Raw genomic sequence first — 22,307 nt, 5'->3', positions numbered from 1 at the left:
CTCTGACTGAATTGGGAGAAATAATGCGCATAAGAAATCGAATTACGAACCGTAATGGCGGTCAGCTCGTAACGCGCTCAGCTCCGCTCGTCTCACATCGGCCACGCCTACGCAACAAAGCGTTCTGTGATTGGCTGCCGGAAGATAAGTCGTCACTGTCCGGAAGTTCGCAAATCGCAGTTAGGATGAATCGTTTTAATTTAATCGCAGTTTGAATTCGTTTTAAAACATAGTTTAACGGCAACATAGTTTTCCAACGTGAAATAAATGAATACGCTGTCAAATGTGCCATCCGAGGCAGAGTCTGATCGCCACGTTCGGCACACGTGATAGCTCGCTGCTCTCTGATTGGTTGAAGCGTTTTTTGGACATAGCTCGGTAAGTACTTGTCCGATTAATTTCAAACCTTGAAAAGGCACATCCTCGGGTCCCCAGCAATATACCTGGCAAGTTTCAAGTATATCGGACCCGTGGTTGTCGAGAAACAGCGGTCACAGACACACAGACACACAGACACACAGACACACAGACACACAGACACACAGACACACAGACACACAGACACACAGAGATTGCTGGAATTATAGATAGATGTACCATATAAAACAGTCAGTTTGTGTTTTTGTACTGTTGGCTGTCGCTCTTCATAAGGACGATTTGAGTCGGGTTTTAAAGGCCAATCTTTCAACACGAATGTGTGTTCGCTGCCTTTTTTTTTTTTTTTAAGGATAAACCAAACTTGGAAAACATTTTCCATAAAAGAGTAATTGTCTTCTTTTGGAATTGTAGACGGTGGCTTGCAAACCAAGCCTCAAGGGCGGTGTACAGAAACGATAAAAAAAAATACAATGTGCAGGAAGGTGAAATTCGCTGCACTTGATGTGCAATACATGTGCAAAGTAAAAAAAGTGTTCATTTACATTCGTAGGATCTATAATAAAGAAAGCAGATATAAGCACACCTGACGCTAGGCTGAGGCTTCAGACTTTGACATGCTCACGAGACTGCACCGTCGAATAAACTGTTCCAACCTGTCATTTTGAGGTGCTTTTGTACTAGTTATGTTATATTATGCTATACCAGACTCAGTCGCATAATGGTTAGAGCGTCTGCTCTGAGTCTCGGAGGTCGGTGGTTCCAACCCCAGCCAGTCGTATCAAAGACTTCAGAAATAGTATGTGCTGCTTCCTTGCTTGACGCTCAACACTTAAAAGGATAGTGTATGGACAAACAGCGCTTGGAAGGCAATGATCAACCAGCCAGAATAACCTTCGGCAAGAAACTGCTTTGACATGGTATTTATTTGAATATTCTGTATCTCTGAATAAAATTGCTTGACAGTTCAGTCAAAAATGACTGATTTTCCTCAAAATAGCAGCCATTTTGGATATTCTGGAAATACGTATCCATTGCATTTTGGTCGTTTCAATTTGCCTATACTCCCCTTGATGAGAGATAATCAATTCTATTTTTGAATCACATCAATATCACATGTAGAAAATTAGTTGTGCTCCAAAAGGTAGAATGCAGAATTTGACGGTGGCCATCTTGTAAAATGGCATCTATCAAAAAACTGATACCACAGTTTGACTCCATTGCAAGTTGTACGAGGTGTTAACTCTACCCAAATATACCATCAAACTTTTTCTGCACTCTCGCTTTTTGCATATTCACTTTCCCAACCAGCTGGCTCCTGGTCTACAATAAAACATCAAGAATATTGGTTCATGGTGCAACACAAAAATAGTTGCAGCAACAAAATAAAATTTGGAGTGCAATAATGCAATGATGGGCCAAATTGCCTCATTCCCTTGTCACGGAGGAACATGTGACCGATCGCTCCTTATACCCAGTGTCGTCCTCCGGAGACTGTGCACCCTTTTTATATTACTTTCCATTCTGCATATGACATATACAGTCACGTGAAAAAGTAAGTACACTCCATGTAAAGTTTTGACTTTTTCAACATATTTCAACATACAGCTATTTGATCTTCATTTCAACAATATTGATAGATAAAGGTGATATAATATAACAAATATCATGAAACATTTACATTTTGTAGTCCATTGTATAATTTAAATAAACATAAATGCAAATTTCGCATGTGGAAAAAGTAAGTACACCCTTGGCTCTAATAGGTTTTATTGCCTCCTTTGGCAGAAACAACCTCAAGTAGGCATTTCTTATAAATAACTGTCTACCAGTCTCTGACATCGACTGGGAGAAATTTTTGCCCACTCCTCCATGCAGAATTCTTTCAGCTGTGCGATGTTTGAGGGGTTTCTTGCATGCACAGCTCGTTTCAAATCCCCCCACAACATCTCGATGGGATTTAGATCCGGGCTTTGAATTGGCCATTCCAGAACCCTCCATTTCTTTCTTTTCAGCCATTCCTTGATGGATTTACTGGTATGTTTAGGGTCATTGTCATGTTGCAAGGTCCACCTTTGGTTGAGCTTCAACTTTCCGACAGATGGCCTCACATTATCCTCAAGCACCCTCTGGTACAATGAAGAATTCATAGTGGATTATATGATGGTGAGCTTCCCAGGCCCTGATGCAGCAAAGCTGCCCCAAACCATAATATTTCCACCACCATGCTTTACAGTCGGTATCAGGTTCTTGTGGTCAAATGCTGTCTTTTGTTTTCGCCAAACATGTCTTCTGGTACTGTGGCCAAATAGCTCTACCTTTGACTCATCTGTCCAGAGCACATTGTTCCAGAAGTGCTGATCTTTGCCTATGTGTTCATTGGCAAACTTTAGTCCTGCCCTGATGTTCTTTCTGGACAGCAAAGGTTTCCTCCTGGCACACTCCCATGTAGATCAAATTTGTGCAGCCTCTTTCTAATGGTAGACTCGTGCACTTTGACATCAACAGTGGCAAGAGCTACCTGTAGGTCCCGTGATAACATTCTGGGGTTCTTAGAGACTGCTTTCAGCATCTTGCGGTCTGCTCTCGGGCTGAACTTGCTGGGGCGGCCTGGCCTGAACAAGTTGGCAGTTGTTTGGAATCTTCTCCACTTGTAGATGATCTTCTTGACAGTCGAATGATTGATTTCAAATTGTTTGGAGATCTTTTTAAATCCCTTCCCAGACTCGTAGGCATCTGTACCCTTCTTTCTGAAGGCCTCAGAGAGCTCTTTTGATCTAGGCATGGTGACGCCGCACACTTCAACAACAAAGAGCAAACCAAACTAAATGTCTGAGGTTTAAATAAGACAGGTTCCTCCAAGATCCTCTCTAACGATGTTCTAATCCTTTGCACCTGAGCTGGTGCACCTGATTCTAATTTTAGGTATTTGAAGTAGTGATAAATGTAGGGGTGTACTTACTTTTTCCACATGTGAAATTTGCATTTATGTTTATTTAAATTATACAATGGACTACAAAATGTAAATGTTTCATGATATTTGTTATATTATATCACCTTTATCTATCAATACTGTTGAAATGAAGATCAAATAGCTGTATGTTGAAATATGTTGAAAAAGTCAAAACTTTACATGGGGTGTACTTACTTTTTCACGTGACTGTAAATATTTCAATGCAAGTTGTTCGATTCCTGACAGAGAATCATCTTCAAACATGGAGGTGCAAGCCAAGCTTCGCCTCTCTCCCCACCAAGGGGGACACCCGACATATGACAATCAATCGGTCAAAGCACCCTCATTTCATGTTTTAACATTAATTAGCTGAATAATTGAATGTTTTTTATTGACGTTGACCTTCCTCATGTGAAGAAATTGCAGTGCAGCAAATATCAGGGAAATTTAACAATGCATGGAGGCCTTCGATGTCAGATATCAAATCAGGGCCGTCTCTCTGGACATATCTTGTGCTTTTGATTCAGTCTTGCATGCTGCCTTGCTCTCCAAACTGTTCGCCAATGGCATCCAAGGTCAATTCCACACATGACTTACTGACTTCCTCTACTCTCATAGCCAATGTGTGGTTCTCAATGCAATCCTTTCATCTCCTCTCCCTGTAAAGGCGGATTTGCCCCAAAGCAGTGTTCTGGGCCCAGTTCTATTCCTGATCGTCATCAACGATCTATCTGACTCTGGAACATCCTCTATCTATTTGCTGATGACTCCACCCTCTGCCGTGACGACATCCTTCAGCCAAGGAAGGCTGCATCCTTTTCCATCTCTTCAGACAAAATCAAAAGCTGGTCAAACATGTCTTTCAAGCCTGACAGGACCATCTCTCTCTGGAAGGACCATCTAGCAAACTCTCCTATCGACTTAACAATCCTTTTTAGGAAGTTGAGTCATTCAAACTCACTCTATCTCACCATCAGCTATGGTTCTTCTTGGGCAAACCACATATTAAGGTTGGCCTACAAAGCCAGCTGCCAACTGGGCATCCCCCGTCATATAAAGTCCTTCCTTGGTACACCTGACATTTTACCCACCTACAAGGCTTTCATCCGCACTTTGATGGAGTACTGCTCTCCCCTCTGGGCTGGCTTCCCTGCCTCACATCTTGTTCATCTTGAAGCCCTAGAAACCAAGGCCTTCACAGAATCTACCGTGTTGAAGCTGAGTCTATTGGCCTGTCACTTGGCCATGGCAGACATGTCCTGGTCTTTGTCTTCTACCACCTCCTTTCTCGTCTTGCACCCTTTGCTCTCTCCGTGCTTTGTCCCCCTCAGGTTTTCTCACACAATCCACCATCAACCCCCTTCTGGTGAAACTACCTAAATCTAGGATCTCTGTTCACCTCCACTCATTCGTTCCTCCACATTGGGACCTACTTCCACATTCCATTCAATCTCGTTCTTCCCTGCAGGTCTTCAAGACAGCTGTTCACCACCATCTCAGATCGTCCCCAATCCAAAACCATGATATTTTCTTCCTGCATTAACCTCACACACCCCAATCCATCCTCCTTCCAAATTTCCAGTTTCCTTCCCGAGAGTCTCCTGTGTCCATCTTGTGCATCCCATGCTTCCTCTCCCCCCTCCCCCCCCCCCCAACCCCTCAAATATTCTACCCCACACCCATTCTTTGTCCAAGCCTGTCTATATCTTGGCCTTCTACTCTGCCTGTTGGTGTTTCTCCTCTCTTTCTACTGTTCCTTTTGCATCCCGTTATGTCTGGATCCATTCAGTGTATTGGATTATCTCTTCCACTATATTAAAAATAAATAAATAATTGGGTGAGTGGGTTGTGTGTGTGTTTGTTCCAATGTCTGTGTATGTTTCAACAAATATCAATCCACTTCTCACATCAGTTGAAAATGGTGCCATATTAATCATCAAGGATCCAGGCATGCAAGGTCAAGAAAATTTAATTTTAACAATTTCTTTTCACCATTCACATCGATAAATGCCCAGACAAAGCAAGCGTGAACTGTGCTTTGTGTGGCTTGGCAATTGGTGAGTGCACCACCATCTAGAAATTAGCAGCCTCGAGATGCTGCTAATTGGTCGTGCGAGGTTGGCAAGTGACGTCAATACACCTCCCAACCCCCTCATTCCTAGGATTTCAAAATAAAAAGATTAGAGCCTCAAACGACGTGACTAAAAGTGTGTCTGTCCTGTGTGTTTTCACACACATGAGTTTTATCAAGTTGAACAAAGAAATATGCTCACCAGTAGTTAAATCCCCACTTCCTCCTTCCCCGGAAGGTCCCATCAGTCAAGTACTCAGATCAGACTATCAAATGAAGGTATCCTCACATCTTTTGCCTATGTGAGCCACATAAGCAAATATGTGGCCCAAACCTGTCACCAGTATGAATGTTTTACCAAGGAAAGCAAGCCACAAATGGGCAAGGGTTGGTTTTTGTCAGTGTTGGTGGTAGATCAAAAAGTGAGTGAGTATGACAATTACAAGTCCATAGAACGAGGATCCACAAACTGGAAAAAAAATTGTCCACGGTATTTCCCCAAAGCACATGACTGGTACGAGCTGGCATCGGCAAGAACCGACCGAGCGATACTGAATGTTGCTGAGATTATACGACTGGGACAACACCCTTCATCCCATTGTTATGCCATTTGCATATCGTCATGTCGAACGGTAAATTTCCCAATATGACTGGATATCCAAACCAGTGTTTACTAGGAATGCCGTTTGAACCCTCCATGGCATCTCAAACGTCTGCAGATGCATTCCAGTCGAAGATTTCTGGGATGTGCCAGCTAGAGATGTCAGACATTATGAAAGGCATGCAAAATCCACAATCAGGGAAGAAGCCCTTCCGCCAAATGGCATTTGTTTTGCACCTGTGCATCATTCCGCTCACCATTCGCTCGAGTGACCTCACTTGTCTGTAATAAATGTATTCACTTTGCCTTGTAAGCGTTCGAGCCTCCTTCCTTTTGATATTGTTTTTGTACGCAGCGTTGTCCTCGGCGCTGCGATAATGAATGCTTGATTTTATTATAACATTATTTATTCATGCAGGAACGTGCACCTCGCTCTTCTCGGTGATCCCCTGAGGAGGCTGCGCGATTAGGAAGATGTGTTTGATCCCGAAAATTGAATCATGTCGGTTTGCTTCCTCGCCGAAAGACCAAGCTTAGTGGTTTATTTCATTATTTATTTAGTGTTTTTATTTTTGGGGGGCAAAGGGGAGTGGGGGGAGAGCAGGGTGTTACAGGTGCAATGTGTCAAGAAAACGTAGCTCCTTCCGTTTGCTCATTTTCATTGTTGGGACTGTCGCACTCATTTTGTTAATGATAATGAAGGTGCTGCTCATCTCCTGTTAACCCCTTTTTAATCTCAGGTTTTCCTGATGCAAATGCACCAGAGCCTGGGGAATTGGTAACAACATTGTCATCCTGGTAATGTGGCAGCACTTGATGTCTTCCTGGCACCTATTGTGGTGTGCGAAGCCTTCAGAATCCTGTAATACTCATTTATTGTGACGTTATGAAGTGCTGTAAGTGTGTACGCATGATTACATCAAGTTTACCTTGGGTTGTTCCAGGTACCATCTTTTAAAGTGCACCAACGATCAAAATTGGCATCCACCCCACCTCCGCTATTTGATAGTTGTTGATATCCATTTGCTGGTGTGAAGGGAGAGCAAAAGGGTTGGGGATGGCATTCTCATTTTGTGGTGACCTAGGTATGATACCTCTTCATGATGAGCATCATCACAATTTGAAGCCCCCCTCCTGCCCCCCTCCCTATCATTCACACTTCCTATTCTCATCTGAATTTGGTGAACAATGACGTTTTTGGTGCCGGAAGCGGGTGGATGATCTCTCTCTCCATTGGTACTCGCAGGAGGCACAGCTCACTCGTTCTTGAGATCAAGGGCAAGGTGAAGGACTTGCAAAGGACTTGAAGGTGAAGAACTTGCGGGGACTCTTGACAACCAGAGACCATTCGACTTTCGATTATTGACTTGAGTTGTTTTCTTTTGATTGGTCGTTTCACTTGTTGTTTCTTTGGCCCAACTGGTCTGTGGAGGAGGAGCCTGGCTAAATGTTGAGGTGTTGTAGGTCGTATGGCCACATAGCTCGGAGTTGTAGAAGAACGACTTCGCACTGCACGTAAAAGTCGAAGCCAAATGTTTTTGCAGATTGTTGGAACAGAGTTGGCGATTGGGTCATGAGTCAAAGGACTTCAAAGGCAGCTGAGATACAAGTTGTCTTTACATGGCCGAGAGAGAATCTGCAATTAAAAAAAAAAAAAAATTTTTTTTTGCTCCTTTGTGAGTGCTAAAGGGGTTTAATTAGACCCAGGCCTCCACCCCATCCTCAGTTTTGTCCCCATCCCAATCCCATGCCTGATCCTATCACATTCCATATTTCTGGAAGCTCCCGCTTCGTCATTTAATTTGATCAAACCCTGTGAGTGAATATGGGGGACATTAGTATTACCGGGCTATGTTTACCTCACATTCAGTTGCCCCTAAGTGGCCACTTCCGCACGAAGGTGAACCAGACGCCAGTTATTTGACTCGATTAAAAACGAAACTGCAACGGGTATGCGTCTCTAAAAAAAACCCATCTTGTTCCGTATATTTGACCAAGATTCGTTGATTCGATCTTTATGGACAACCATGTTGTAAATTGCAAAGAGGATGATCATGATGGAGAACGGATGTTGGTTGTTGAAATCTAACGAGGCCCACCATTGGTTCATGCTTGCAACCATTCACATGTTTCATGTTTAAGACCCCTAAACTATATTCTTAAGCCCTCTTTCTAGATATGATACAAGTGAATGGTAAACTTAGGATTTAACATATATATACACAGACTTGGCATTTAATATGGAATTTTTTTTTTTTCTTGACTTGGGTTTACTTTCTTAACTCAGTATATCAATCTGGTGAGTTTCTTTTACACTTTGGTGATTTATTTGTTAAAAGAACCATGTCACTGATTGTCTGTCACAGTGTTACATATTTATGTGAATGTATGTGAATTACCATTCAGGTCTTTGCTTATCCGTGTGTAGTATATTAAGGGTTGTTGTGATTGGAGGGTCAGGAGCCCTTCTGAACAAGTGGCCAGAAACGGAAGTGACCGGAAACGGAAGGAAAAAGACACGAGGAAGAAAAGGGACGAGTAGTATTCTTCCTCGCCCCGCTCCGACAAAAGGTGGGATCGACCTTGCGCTGCGTGGAAAAGCGGCGTTCCGAAGCCTGTCTGGCGAGAGGAATCACCGGGACGTGTACCTGCCCGGTGGAGACGTCAAGTTGACGTGGGGCCGTGCATCGACCCCGCGTCTGGCATCGTTCGCGGCACCGTCTAAACAGACGCGTGCGGGTCGCACGTTGGGGCCTAACGCGCCTTGCAAGCGGCGTGGGGTTTGGCTTGCTCTACCGTACCCGCTTCGCGTGGCCACGAGGGGCTGCAGCCTCGGTGCCTGGTACGATACCTGCCCGGTGGAGAAACGTCCACCCGGGGTTCGTTCAACCGCCCGAGTGCGGAGACGCCGACCAGTATCTTGGTCAGGAGGGGCCCAGAGACATTGTGAGGAGCAGAGACCGAAAGGGGGTTGTGAGTACTCACCGGGACACACATATATAAGATGGCCATCTTACTCATAGGGAAGTGTTTGTGAATTGGGAATTGTTGATGGTTGTGTATTGTTGATTGCTCGGGGAAAATCTCCGTGGTGGTGTCATTGAAATTGTATGGTATCATTACCATTGGAAATATATCCTTGAACATCAGTTGTCTCCTGGGTGAAATTCATATGGGTTGCGTGGCGAAAGCGCCTATATAATACAGCTTGCTGGCGGAGTTCCTCTCACGGTCCGGGGGTCACCGAGACCAGGTATTCACCGAGGGGACCACGTAACAGAATTGGGGGCTCGTCCAAATTACGATTTGCGGTTTCGCAATTGGGTCTACGTCCGGGATTTAAAATTGTATAAAATAATAAAATAATAATTTTTTTTATTAATTAAAATTTATTAATTAATTATTAATTGGTAAAAAAATTTTTGAGAAATTGGGGTAAAGTCTTGGGTGAAGGTTAACAGGTGTTAACGATAGGCACCATGGCGTTTGTGGCACAGAACTTTGGGGTAACCCCGAGTGAGGCACAGTTCCGAGCGTTGCTAAAGTCGGACCTCTTGAAATTGGCCAAACATTTTAACTTGGAGGTCCGAACTAATTTGAGGAAGGCAGAGTTGCAGGCCACGGTGATACAATCTATGGTGGGATTAGGAACATGGGACGAGTTAGCCTGGGAGTGGCTACCCGAAGAACCAGAAGACGTTGAGCTCCGGAAACTGGAGTTGCAATTACGGAGCCAGGAACGGATCAAAGAAGAAGAAAGGAAAGCAGAAAAGGAAAGAGCAGAAGAAGAAAGGAAAGCAGAAAAGGAAAGAGCAGAAGAAGAAAGGAAAGCAGAAAAGGAAAGAGCAGAAGAGGAAAGGAAAGCAGAAGAGAGGAGAGAAGAGAAGCAAGCAGAGGAAAGGAGAGTGGAACGAGAACTCCAGGAAAGGTTAGAAGGGAGAAAAGCGGAGGAGAGGAGAGCTGCAAGGGACCTCGAAGCAGATAGTGGGGGGGCCAATGTAGCAGATTGAAATGCCCGGTGAAATTGCTTGTTAATTTTTGGACACTGGTTGGGCTGTCTTTAGGGATGATATAAGTTCTAGAAAAAATATGTCTCCAATTGTTTCAAGTTCTTTATGGCGGCCATTTTGGATTTTCAAAATGGCGGATGTCGAAAACGTAAAATTCCATTATCTTGGCTTCTAAATGACCTAGAGTTTCGATTCTGGTGTCCAGTTGTACATTTTTGGGGATAGAGAATTGAATGAAACCTTCTTTAATAACCTACAAGGGATAAAAATAGGTTTTTATGGCACAGCCGAACCAGTGTCCAAAATCTAACTTAATGCACATCTATCTTAATTGTTATTTGTTATTTGTATGTTCCAGATTCGTGACCCTGAGCTATGATGGAGCCAAAAAGCAAGAAAACCAAGAAAGAAACTGATTTCACACTTTGCATTCAGTGCCAGGATCCCCAAGGTGCACTAGTGACTGAGCCAGCACTGGGCTCATATGCAAAGTTTCTCCAGTTCATCCAGGAGAGGGCACGATATGGTGATGCCGACTTCAAACAGATCAGCGAACGATTAAGCTGTTTCACTGCCACTGACTTGAGGAACAATAAAGCAAAGTGGCACCGGGCATGTTATGGATCTACATGCAACACTGCTCACCTGGAGCGTGCTAGAGTTCGCCACCAGAAAGCCTGCGAACATGGCGACACCCAGCATCTTCATAAGAGGTGTGGACGTCCTTCTTCTGCACCTGCCGCTGCAAGTACCTCAGGTTCTACGCAAGACGAGACTCTTCGCTTCACACGTTCATCATCAACTCCATTCAACAGAGACCTTTGTTTCTTCTGTCAAGAGGTCACTAAGGAAAGTGTACATGTTGTATGCACGTTCAACGCAGGTAAACAGCTGAAGAAAGCTGTTGAAGAAGGCAGCAACCACAAGTGGAAAGTTCAGCTGAGTGCTTCCATCAGTGCACATGATGCTCATGCGATCGACGTCAAGTATCATCTCCCATGCTGGGTGCAGAATGTCCAACGTGCTCCCAAGAGTGGGACATCAAGTGATGACAAAGAACACATACTGCAAGAAACTAATGTTATCAAAATAGCCACAGACATTGAGTTTGTCAGCCTTGTTCGCTCTCTACTCCAAGCTGGTGAAATTCTCAACATGTCTGACCTGAAGTCGGTTTACTCCAGGATTCTTGACAATAATGGTGTGCACAATGTCCCATCACCTACTACCCAAGGCATGAAGGAGAAAATCAACTCTCACATTGATGACGTTCACTTCATGAAACCAAAACGTCGAAACGAGTCAGACTGTGTATTCTCCACTGCCGTGCGTGATGCAGCTGTCGAAGATGCAATGACGAAGACAAATGAAAAAAACATCGAACAACTGTTTGAGAGTGCCTCTGTTCTCCGCAGTGCCATTGCTTGTCAGAACAAGCACCCATGGCAATTTGAAGGAGAAATGAACACTGATGATGCTGAAAAGCATGTACCCAAAGTACTCTATGCTTTCCTCCGCTGGCTACTGGAAGGACCAGCCACGAGCATTGAGCCAGAGATTATGCGCTCAGCCACTATTCATCCAGATGTTATAACCATCAGTCAGAACATCATGTACGGCTACAAGTCAAAACGCCAAGTCACGTACAAGCCCAAAGAGCCAGATGCACCATTCCGCCATCGCTTAGAATGGCCACAGCAGCTTGCCGTTGCCATTGTAGTCCATCAGTCCACCAGAAACAAGAAGCTTCTGGATTTCCTGCATGGGTTCGGTCTGTCTGTTGATTATAGTCGGATCTTGCGGTTGGAGACACAGCTGGCCAACTCAGTCATAGAGTCTACGACAGAACAGGGTGTATACTTTCCAAGAACCATGCGCATAGGGACGTTTGTCTTCTTTGCAGTGGACAACAGTGACTTCAATGAAGACACACCTGATGGGAAGCGGACACTCCATGCTACAGCCTGGGCACTCTACCAACGACGGGAACATGCACCCTCCACAGATGAACATAGAACACTGACACTACATGACCGAAAGGCCAGACACCGCTCACTCAAGGTTCTGACTGCTCCAGACTTTGTTCCTTGCCAAGCACCAAACAAACAATCTGCCACAGGTACCACGTATAGCTTCAAGACACGGTCAAACCCAGATGTCACCAAGCCGTACTCTGCGACGGACACAGTGTGGCTACTTTCACGCACAATCATGCGAACAGCTGAAGCTGAGGACGTACAAGACGACATCATCCCACCAGATGACCAGCTGCAAGCTGCAGAACCCCAGCATGCTGACCCTGTTGGGTCACTCGTCCACGATCCAAAACAACCACCTGGCAGTAGGATCAAGCATCACGATATCCCAACTTGGACAGCCTACAACTCACTGCTCTCCTCTTCGAAGCCTCTGACAGAGGTCAACGCCCTGCCATTGGTAGCAGCACCAGCCCATGAATGGCAAACACTGATAACAGTCTTGAAACAGACACAGCAAATCAACTGCATGGTCATGGGTCCCGATAGGAAGACAGTGATCACCTTAGACATGGCCCTGTATGAGCGAGCCAAACAGCTGGAGATGACCAGAGATGACTGCAAAGGCAAGTGGGTACTGCGACTAGGGGAGATGCACACTGTGATGGCTGCACTGAGGGCTGCTGGGAATGCCATAGAGGACAGTGGTCTTGACGAGGCTTGGTCTGAGGCTGATATCTATGGCCCAACAACGACCAGACAAATACTGGAAGCCAAGCACATGAAGAGGGCTTTGGAGGCCCACATCACCACTGTCCAAGCCCTCTTCGACCTCTATGTGGACGAATTCTTCCAAGAGCATCCCCATCTGAGGGGCCCATGTACCCAGTCAGCACAACAGGTTGCCCAGAGCTGTCATCTACACAACCGAGAGGAGATGACAAGCGCGCAGAACAACATGCTAGCTGTCCTCGAGTCAAACGAAGTCCTGGAGGCCATGGCAAAGTTTGATGAGAGGAAAGAAGCCAAGAGTCCACTGTTCAAGTTTGTGCGACGCTACATGCGGATGATAATGCTGATATACACATTCATCCGTGCCACCCGTGATGGACAATTTGAGCTTCACCTGTCTTCACTGGATGAGATGTGCATATACTTCTTTGCACATGACAAACAGAAATATGCCAGGCTGACTCCCCGGTACCTTGCAGAGATGAAGGCCCTGAAGATGACAGATCCAGGGATCTACCAAGAGTTCATGGATGGGAACTTCAGTGTCCATAAGAATGAAATCCCCTTCTGTGCTGTAGGTGTGGACCATGCACTGGAGCACATCAACAGGATCATGAAGGTGACAGGGGGTATTGTGGGCATTACCCAGAATGCCAGTGCCCGCGAAAGGTTCTTTCTGACAGCACCAGAGCTGAGTAGGCTTGCTGAAGAAGCCCGTCAGATGGCTGGCTCACAATCAGCTACACGCAAGGAGCACCACGACCTATCAACCACAGTCTGGGCTCGGCAGGAAGACAACATTCGTCGACTGAAGAATGTGATCAGAGAGTCCATGAATCCCATGACGCATGAGGGTGAAGACCTGACGACTATCATCACCAAGGTGGTGATGCCAGCTGAAGTACAGAAGGATGTCTGCAACCAAGATGAGATTGGTCAGAAAGCGTATAACACGTTTGTTGCAGAGCGCATCAACACAAATGAAATCAACCTTTGGGCCAGAATGGGAAAGGTCAAACTGAAGATGTGGAAGAGTGCCAGGAAAGCTGTGAAGCACAAACTGGCAGACAAGGTTGTAGAGCTGAAAGACGACAGGTCACTGTTTGCGCGCATGCTGATCGTGGCCCGCTCACGACCAGAGATCAACTTGAAGGATGCCATAGGTCAATATGAATTCACCGCGCTTCCACGAACCCTCTTTGCAATGGCTGGGACACTACTACCATGCACAGACAAAAGCAAGCTCATGGGCATCCTAGAAGATCTACCCAAGAAGTCAACTGGCACTGGTCAGCAGCCAGACGACGACAATCCTGAACATACTCCACCCCCTCCCAAGAAGGTGACTGTCATAGACGGCATGGCATTAGTGCAAGCAATGGGTAAGCCACAATGGGTCAAAACATGTGCCCAGTGGGCTGGCCATTTCAATGCAACACTGGACTGCAAGACCAACGGGTATGATGAAGTCCACCTCGTGTTTGACCGATATGATCTGCCAAATTCACTGAAAGAGGCCACACGGGAGAGGCGCCAAGGTGGCAAGCCGCCCACTGCTTACCACGTTCAAGACAGCACCCCGATTGGGAAACTGACAGCAAAACAGTTCCTGTCGCACACCAACACCAAAGATGAGCTAACTGTCTATCTGGCAAAGAAAGCTCTGTGTCACTTTGAGGGGACTACCAAGGTCTTCATCGTCACTTCAAGGCAGGATGTCTTCTCCAACTGCATGGATGTACAGCATCTCCGTAGCTCCCAGGAGGAGGCTGATACGAGGATCTTTCTTCACAGTCTAGATGCCGTCCGAAGAGGTGCAACACAGCTGTACATTCAGTCACCTGATACTGATGTATTCATCCTAGCACTCCACCGGTACCATGAACTATGCAAAGACACATACTTCATCACGGGTGTGGGGAACAAGAAGAGGCAAATCTCACTGGAACCAATAGTACATGAACTTGGTGTCAGGAAGGCTGCAGCCCTACCAGGATTCCATGCATTCACGGGAGCAGACCAGACTGGTCGGTTTGCCGGCAAGGGAAAGCTCACATGTTGGCAAGCCCTCAATAGGTGCTCTGTTGAGGTGGTATCTGCGTTTCATGACCTTGGGGCCTCTGAGGAGCTGAGAGCTGACACAGAAAGTGACATTGAGGCATTTGTATGCCAGCTGTATGAGCCTCGTACTACAGTTGTGGATGTGGGCAAGCTGAGGTGGAGACTGTTTACCAAGAAACAGCTAGAGGCACAGAAGCTGCCACCAACACGGGGAGCTTTACATGAAGCCATTGCTCGTGCACATTTCCAGGCCATGGTGTGGCATCAGGCTGATGTACCGGACCCCCAGCTTCCACAACCAACAGAACATGGATGGAGAGCAGAAGGAGATCAGCTGGTGCCCATCACAACCAAGGACCCTCCAGCCCCAGCTGCCATCACACATCTAATCAAATGTAACTGCAAGAAGACCCAATGCATGTCTCACTGCTCATGCAGGTCTCAGCATCTCAACTGTTCTGAGATGTGTATGTGTGGGGCAGATGAAGAGGTGTGTGGTAACACGGGTCAGGAGCGCCCCATGGGAATCGATAACACTGATGATGAGGAGGATGGAGATCCTTCAATGTAACAATGAACACTGCCAACTAAAAATATTGCACAAAGACATTATAAGTGTACATTTGAACACTAAAGTCCAGCCTTTATGTGATTTAGAAGTGAAAATGATGGAAAAAAAAATATATATGTGTTGGCATAAGTGCGTGAAAATCCAAGATGGCTGCCATAAGAACCCTTTTGATCATATGTAGGTGTATAAATGTGTGTTTATTGGATTAAGTATCCGCAAATATGTACATTTGGACACCAAAATTAACACTCTAGGTCATTTAGAAGCCAAGATAATGACAATTTCGGTTTTCAACAAACGCCATTTTGATAATCCAAAATGGCCGCTATAAAGAACTTGAAAAAAATGGAGACATATTTTTTCTACAACTTCTATCATCCCTAAAGACAACCCAACCAGTGTCCACAAATTAACATTTGAATTCAACGGGAAAACATTGGCCCCCCCACTAAGAGGAGAGAAAAGCGGAAAGGGAATTAAAGGAACGTGACATGGAGCTTCAGCAAGAAATCAAATTCAAGGAGCTGGAGTTAATGAGAGAACGGGGAGAGGCACCACCCTTGCTGACGGGGTCGACACCTAACCAGAAAACCTGGGATGTGGGCAGACATGTGAGGCTGGTTCCACCGTTCAGTGAAAAAGAAGTCGCGAAATTTTTTCCACACTTTGAGAAAGTGGCTCGACAATTAAACTGGCCGGAGGAGGCCTGGACCATACTCGTGCAAAGTGTGCTGGTGGGGAAAGCTCAGGAAATTTATTCGGCGCTACCAATGGACCAATGTGCAGATTATGAGGTACTGAAGAAGCACATCCTCAAGGCCTATGAGTTGGTTCCGGAAGCTTACAGGCAAAAATTCAGGAATGCCAGGAAGAGGGAGAGTGAGACCCATGTGGAGTTTGCCAGAGTGAAAGAAAACATGTTTGATCGGTGGTGTGAGTCAAAAGGAGTCGGGAAAGACTTCGAAACATTGCGGGACTTGATCCTGGTGGAGGAATTCCAGCAGTGTGTCCACGAGGACATCAAAGTGTACCTGCAGGAAAAGAAAGTACCAAAGTTGTGGGACGCAGCCACCATGGCAGATGATTATGCCTTAACCCACCGAATAGGGGTCCACAAACCTAACTCCTCGCCTAGACTTCAGCAGGGGAGTTATGGAACACCCGGTGCGGAGAACGACCTTACATGGCGGCGGCCTCGAGATGATTATGGGGACAACTATGATACCCCAACGGTTAGAAATCCGAGGGCTACGGGCCCAAGACAAACTTATTTTTCGGGGGGCTCAAGGCCGACCCCGAGGTTCTCCCCCGGGCCTACTTGTGCTTTTTGCCATAAAACTGGACACTTGATGTCCCAATGTTACCTCCGAAAAAGGGAGAACCCGGAACGGAATCAGTCTAGTGCGACTCCGAATGCACTGGCAAGTGTGAGAAATCATTCTTGGAGAGCAGAGCTGGGGGAAGATTCCCCTGTCAAAGGTACGGCGTCCCAGGAGAACCTTGTTCAGGAGGGCTACAAACATTTCATTTCAGAGGGGTTGGTGTCGCTGGATGGCGACCCGAGTAACCAGAAGCCAGTTAGGGTATTGAGGGACACAGGAGCCCACCAATCGTTGATGCTGGAGGGCATTTTGCCATTGTCGGAGAAGACGGCAACTGGGGTTAGTGTGCTTTTACAGGGGGTCGGGGGCTATGTTAAAGCTCCGCTTCATGTCATCCAGTTGAGTTCTGAGTTGGTATCCGGGCCGGTCACCGTAGGCTTACAAGCCACCCTTCCTGTGGAGGGAATCTCTTTTATTATCGGGAATGATTTGGCGGGGGGCGAGTTTCGGGTAATCCAATAATGGTGGACAAGCCCAGTAAGGAAAATAACACCACTCGGTTAGAGATGGAGATTCCGGGTATCTTTCCATCCTGTGCAGTGACTCGGGCTATGGGTAGAAAGCACGCGGAAGAGAAGGAGGAAGAAAGAGAGGGGGAGTTGGAACCCTTAGAGGTACGGGAAGACAACTCGGAAAAGGGAAATAACCAGGGGAGGGATTCCCAGGAATTTCGAGAAATGGTAGCGTCTGGAACGCAAGGGGACGTGGAGTGTCCGTCGGAGACCGCGGAGAACGAAGTGGAGCAAACCGCGCTGGTCCGAAGGAGACTAGTGGAAGAACAACACGAAGACTCGGAGATCCAGAGGTTAATTGAGAAAGCCGTTACGGAAGAAGAGGCTACGAAGATACCTGTGGGGTATTTCATGAAGGGGGAAACCCTAATGAGGAAATGGAGGCCCCCGGAGGTGCCCGCAGACGATGAGTGGAAAGTTCACTATCAGATTGTGGTGCCACCGCTGTACCGGAAGGAGATCTTGAGTTTGGCACATGAGACCCCTTGGGCCGGGCACCTGGGAGTGAACAAGACCTGTGACAGGATATTGGTACATTTTTTCTGGCCGGGACTGCGACGGGATGTGGCGGAGTTCTGCAAGTCCTGCCATTCTTGTCAGCTGGTGGGAAAGCCGAATCAAAAAATCCCACCCGCCCCGTTAAAGCCAATTCCAGCTTTTGAAGAGCCATTCAGCCGAGTCATTGTGGACTGTGTGGGCCCTTTACCCAAAACCAAAGCCGGACATCTATACTTACTGACCATCATGTGCGCGTCCACCAGGTTCCCCGAGGCAGTGCCTCTGAGGAAAATAACGGCGGCAGTTATTGCAAAGGCCTTGATTAAATTTTTCACTTGGGTTGGTCTACCTAAGATCATTCAATCGGATCAGGGGTCCAATTTCATGTCCACACTGTTCCAGCAAGTGGTACACCTGTTGGGGGTGGAACAAGTAAGATCCAGCGCCTACCATCCCGAGAGCCAAGGGGCCCTGGAAAGGTTTCACCAGACTTTAAAGAATATGATCCGAACGTATTGTTTTGAATGTGCCAAGGATTGGGATGAAGGGATACCCCTATTGTTGTTTGCGGCGAGGGAGTCCGTGCAGGATTCCTTGGGATTCAGTCCGTTTGAACTGGTGTTTGGACACGCAGTGCGGGGACCGTTGAAATTGGTGAAAGAACAGTGGTTACTACAGGAGTCCCGGACACCGATGGTGGAGTATGTGTCCACAGTAAAAAACCGATTGGCAAAGGCGTGTGAGGTGGCACGACGGAACTTGAGAAGGGCCCAGGGGAAAATGAAGGAGAGACATGACAAGACCTCGCAGATAAGGAATTTCAGTCCTCAGGACCGGGTGCTAGTATTGCTGCCCGTTCCAGGTCAGCCCCTCCAGGCTAGATATTTCGGTCCTTATGCAGTGGAGGAGAGGGTGAATGAGACAGACTACGTGGTGACCACTCCCGACCGACGAAAAAAGTGACAGTTGTGTCATGTCAACCGACTGAAGAAATATCATGAGAGGGAACCGGTGGAAGACGTAGTTCCTGTCTCACCGGTCGTACCAGTGACAATGGACGGAAACGCCGGTGTGAAGTTTGATAACTTGGATGACCAGGCCTGCCCCAAATTGACGAACACCGAAGTGTTGAATCATTTGGATGAGAAGTTAGGTCATTTAACAAGAGAACAGCAAGGACAACTGTCCAGCCTAATGTTCGAATTTAAACATTTGTTCACAGATGTACCAGTGTACCTGGTCGTACGGACTTAGTATATCATGATATCGAGGTGGGGGAGGCCACTCCAGTGAAACAACACCCCTATCGGATGAACCCGGTGAAGATGGAGTACCTTCGGAAGGAGATGCAATATATGTTGGACAATGACATCATCGAACCAAGCAACAGTGAATGGAGCTCCCCATGTGTGTTGGTTCCGAAACCCGATGGCAGCTTCCGGTGTTGTACAGATTTAAAACGGGTGAATGCAGTGACCAAGACCGACTCCTATCCGCTCCCGAGGATTGACGACTGTATTGATCGAATAGGCCCAGCTAAATTTGTTACCAAATTTGACTTGCTGAAAGGGTATTGGCAGATCCCTCTTACCGATAGAGCCAAAGAAATCTCAGCTTTGGTCACTCCGAATGGGTTATATCAGTACAAGGTCCTCCCTTTTGGGTTGAAGAACGGGCCGGCTACATTTCAACGACTGATTAATAGGCTCATTGCAGACCTGGAGGGGGTGGAGGCATATCTGGATGATGTAATCATCCACACCATGACCATGGAAGACCACATTAAGCAAATCCATGCATTTTTTCAGACGATGTCCGAGGCAGGTCTGACCATCAACTTAGCCAAGAGTGAATTTGTAAGAGCACAGGTAGTGTTCCTCGGCCATGTAGTAGGGCAGGGTCAAGTACAACCAGTGACCGCCAAGGTAGAAGCTATCGATCGCTTCCAAGTCCCAAAGGGGAAGAAAGAGCTGATGAGATTCTTAGGTATGGCGGGGTGGTACCGGCGGTTCTGTAAGAATTTTTCGGATGTGGTAGCCCCTTTAACGAGTTTGTTGAGAAAGGAGACCCCATTCGTTTGGGATGGCAAATGTCAGGCGGCCTTTGCCCATGTCAAAGCGATACTAATGAGCTCTCCGGTCCTAACCGCTCCGGACTTTCAGGCACCTTTCAAGTTGGCCGTAGATGCAAGTGATGTGGGGGCGGGAGCGGTCTTGTTACAGGAAGATGAGGATGGGGTGGACCACCCCGTGTGCTACTACTCCAAAAAGTTCAATAAACATCAGGCAAATTATGCCACCGTGGAGAAAGAGACCCTGGCTCTCCTGCTAGGGCTTCAACATTATGAGGTGTATTTAGGAATCACGTCCTTTCCCATAAAGGTCTTTACGGATCACAACCCCTTAACCTTCATTCAAAGAATGAAAAATAAAAATCAGAGGTTGATGAGATGGAGTTTGGCTTTGCAGGGGTTCAACTTGGAAATTGAACATGTACGGGGCCGGGACAATGTCGTGGCGGACGCTTTGTCCAGATTGAGTTAATCTGGGGGGGGGGGGGGGGGGTTGAGTTATCTGGTTTGTTTCTCCAAATTGGCCGGCAAAGAAAGTTTTCGCTGGGTTCAAACTTTCTTTCTTGAAGGGGGGGAGTGTTACATATTTATGTGAATGTATGTGAATTACCATTCAGGTCTTTGCTTATCCGTGTGTAGTATATTAAGGGTTGTTGTGATTGGAGGGTCAGGAGCCCTTCTGAACAAGTGGCCGGAAACGGAAGTGACCGGAAACGGAAGGAAAAAGACACGAGGAAGAAAAGGGACGAGTAGTATTCTTCCTCGCCCCGCTCCGACAAAAGGTGGGATCGACCTTGCGCTGCGTGGAAAAGCGGCGTTCCGAAGCCTGTCTGGCGAGAGGAATCACCGGGACGTGTACCTGCCTGGTGGAGACGTCAAGTTGACGTGGGGCCGTGCATCGACCCCGCGTCTGGCATCGTTCGCGGCACCGTCTAAACAGACGCGTGCGGGTCGCACGTTGGGGCCTAACGCGCCTTGCAAGCGGCGTGGGGTTTGGCTTGCTCTACCGTACCCGCTTCGCGTGGCCACGAGGGGCTGCAGCCTCGGTGCCTGGTACGATACCTGCCCGGTGGAGAAACGTCCACCCGGGGTTCGTTCAACCGCCCGAGTGCGGAGACGCCGACCAGTATCTTGGTCAGGAGGGGCCCAGAGACATTGTGAGGAGCAGAGACCGAAAGGGGGTTGTGAGTACTCACCGGGACACACATATATAAGATGGCCATCTTACTCATAGGGAAGTGTTTGTGAATTGGGAATTGTTGATGGTTGTGTATTGTTGATTGCTCGGGGAAAATCTCCGTGGTGGTGTCATTGAAATTGTATGGTATCATTACCATTGGAAATATATCCTTGAACATCAGTTGTCTCCTGGGTGAAATTCATATGGGTTGCGTGGCGAAAGCGCCTATATAATACAGCTTGCTGGCGGAGTTCCTCTCACGGTCCGGGGGTCACCGAGACCAGGTATTCACCGAGGGGACCACGTAACAACAGCAAGAAGTCAACAACAGGATTATATCACAGGTGGTGTGGCAAAATGTACGGACAGGTGCATTTGATGATAGGCTTCACAGTCGGGTATACAAGGGTTGTTGCGTTCTGTATTAGTGGAAAACAACTGCTGCACGTCTCCAAAAGTTATTGCCGCTTCCTCTGGAGATGGTCCGTCAACTCGACAATGCTGTTTGTCATGGAGTGGTGGCTTTACGAAATTACGGCATGAAACAGCGTGCTATTGCTCGGCAGTATGGCATCACTCAAGGTCAGGTGTCAAAGATCCTGAAACGAAATGCTCAGAGGGGTGTTCCTACTCCAATACCGAGGCCAGGACGTCCCTGCAGAACCACAAGGAGGGATGATCGCCAGCTGCACCGGTTAGTCCGCAATGGCCGTACCAAGTCAGCTAATCGGCTTAGGGCTGAGTGGCAGCAACTGACAAATGTGCCTGTATCCAGAAGGCTAGTCAACCAACGACTGGTTCAAGCAGGCTATCGTGCCAGGCGTCCCCTGAGAAAGCCACGCCTGACCAGACAACACCGCCAGCGCCGATTGCAGTGGGCCAGAGAGCACCGTCAATGGCAGCCAGGACACTGGAATCACGTGATCTTCAGTGACAAGTCTAGATTTCTCGTGTATCGTCAAGATGGCCGCGTCCGAGTGTGCAGACAAGTGCATGAAGCCTACAACAAAGATTGTATAGTGCCAAGAGTCCAAGCTGGAGGTGGTGGGGTGACTGTTTGGGCTGCTTTTCATGCAAGGGGAAAAACTGACCTGGTTGTTCTGAATGGAAACCTTAACCAGTTCAGGTACAGGGCCATTCTGGAAGAAACATTGCTTCCATTTGCTCGTGCAGCCTTTTGAGGAAACTTTGTCTTCCAAGATGACAATGCATGGCCTCATCGTGCTCGCATGATCCAACACTTTCTTGCTGACCATGGTGTAGAGCATATGGAGTGGCCTGCCATGTCACCGGATGTGAATCCGATAGAGAACT

General features: G+C 47.0%; 1 protein-coding gene across 5 annotated transcripts in view; it reads left to right on the top strand.

The window, feature by feature from the left end:
* The window catches only part of LOC137431033 (SWI/SNF-related matrix-associated actin-dependent regulator of chromatin subfamily D member 1), a 108,391-nt gene that overhangs the window by 19,236 nt on the left and 66,848 nt on the right, over nucleotides 1-22,307 (top strand). The window lies entirely within an intron of this gene.

The sequence above is a fragment of the Myxine glutinosa genome, chromosome 7, assembly GCF_964187855.1.
Source record: "Myxine glutinosa chromosome 7, kmMyxGlut1.1, whole genome shotgun sequence".
Taxonomy (NCBI): domain Eukaryota; kingdom Metazoa; phylum Chordata; class Myxini; order Myxiniformes; family Myxinidae; genus Myxine; species Myxine glutinosa.
This window is presented reverse-complemented; position numbering and strand designations above follow the sequence as displayed.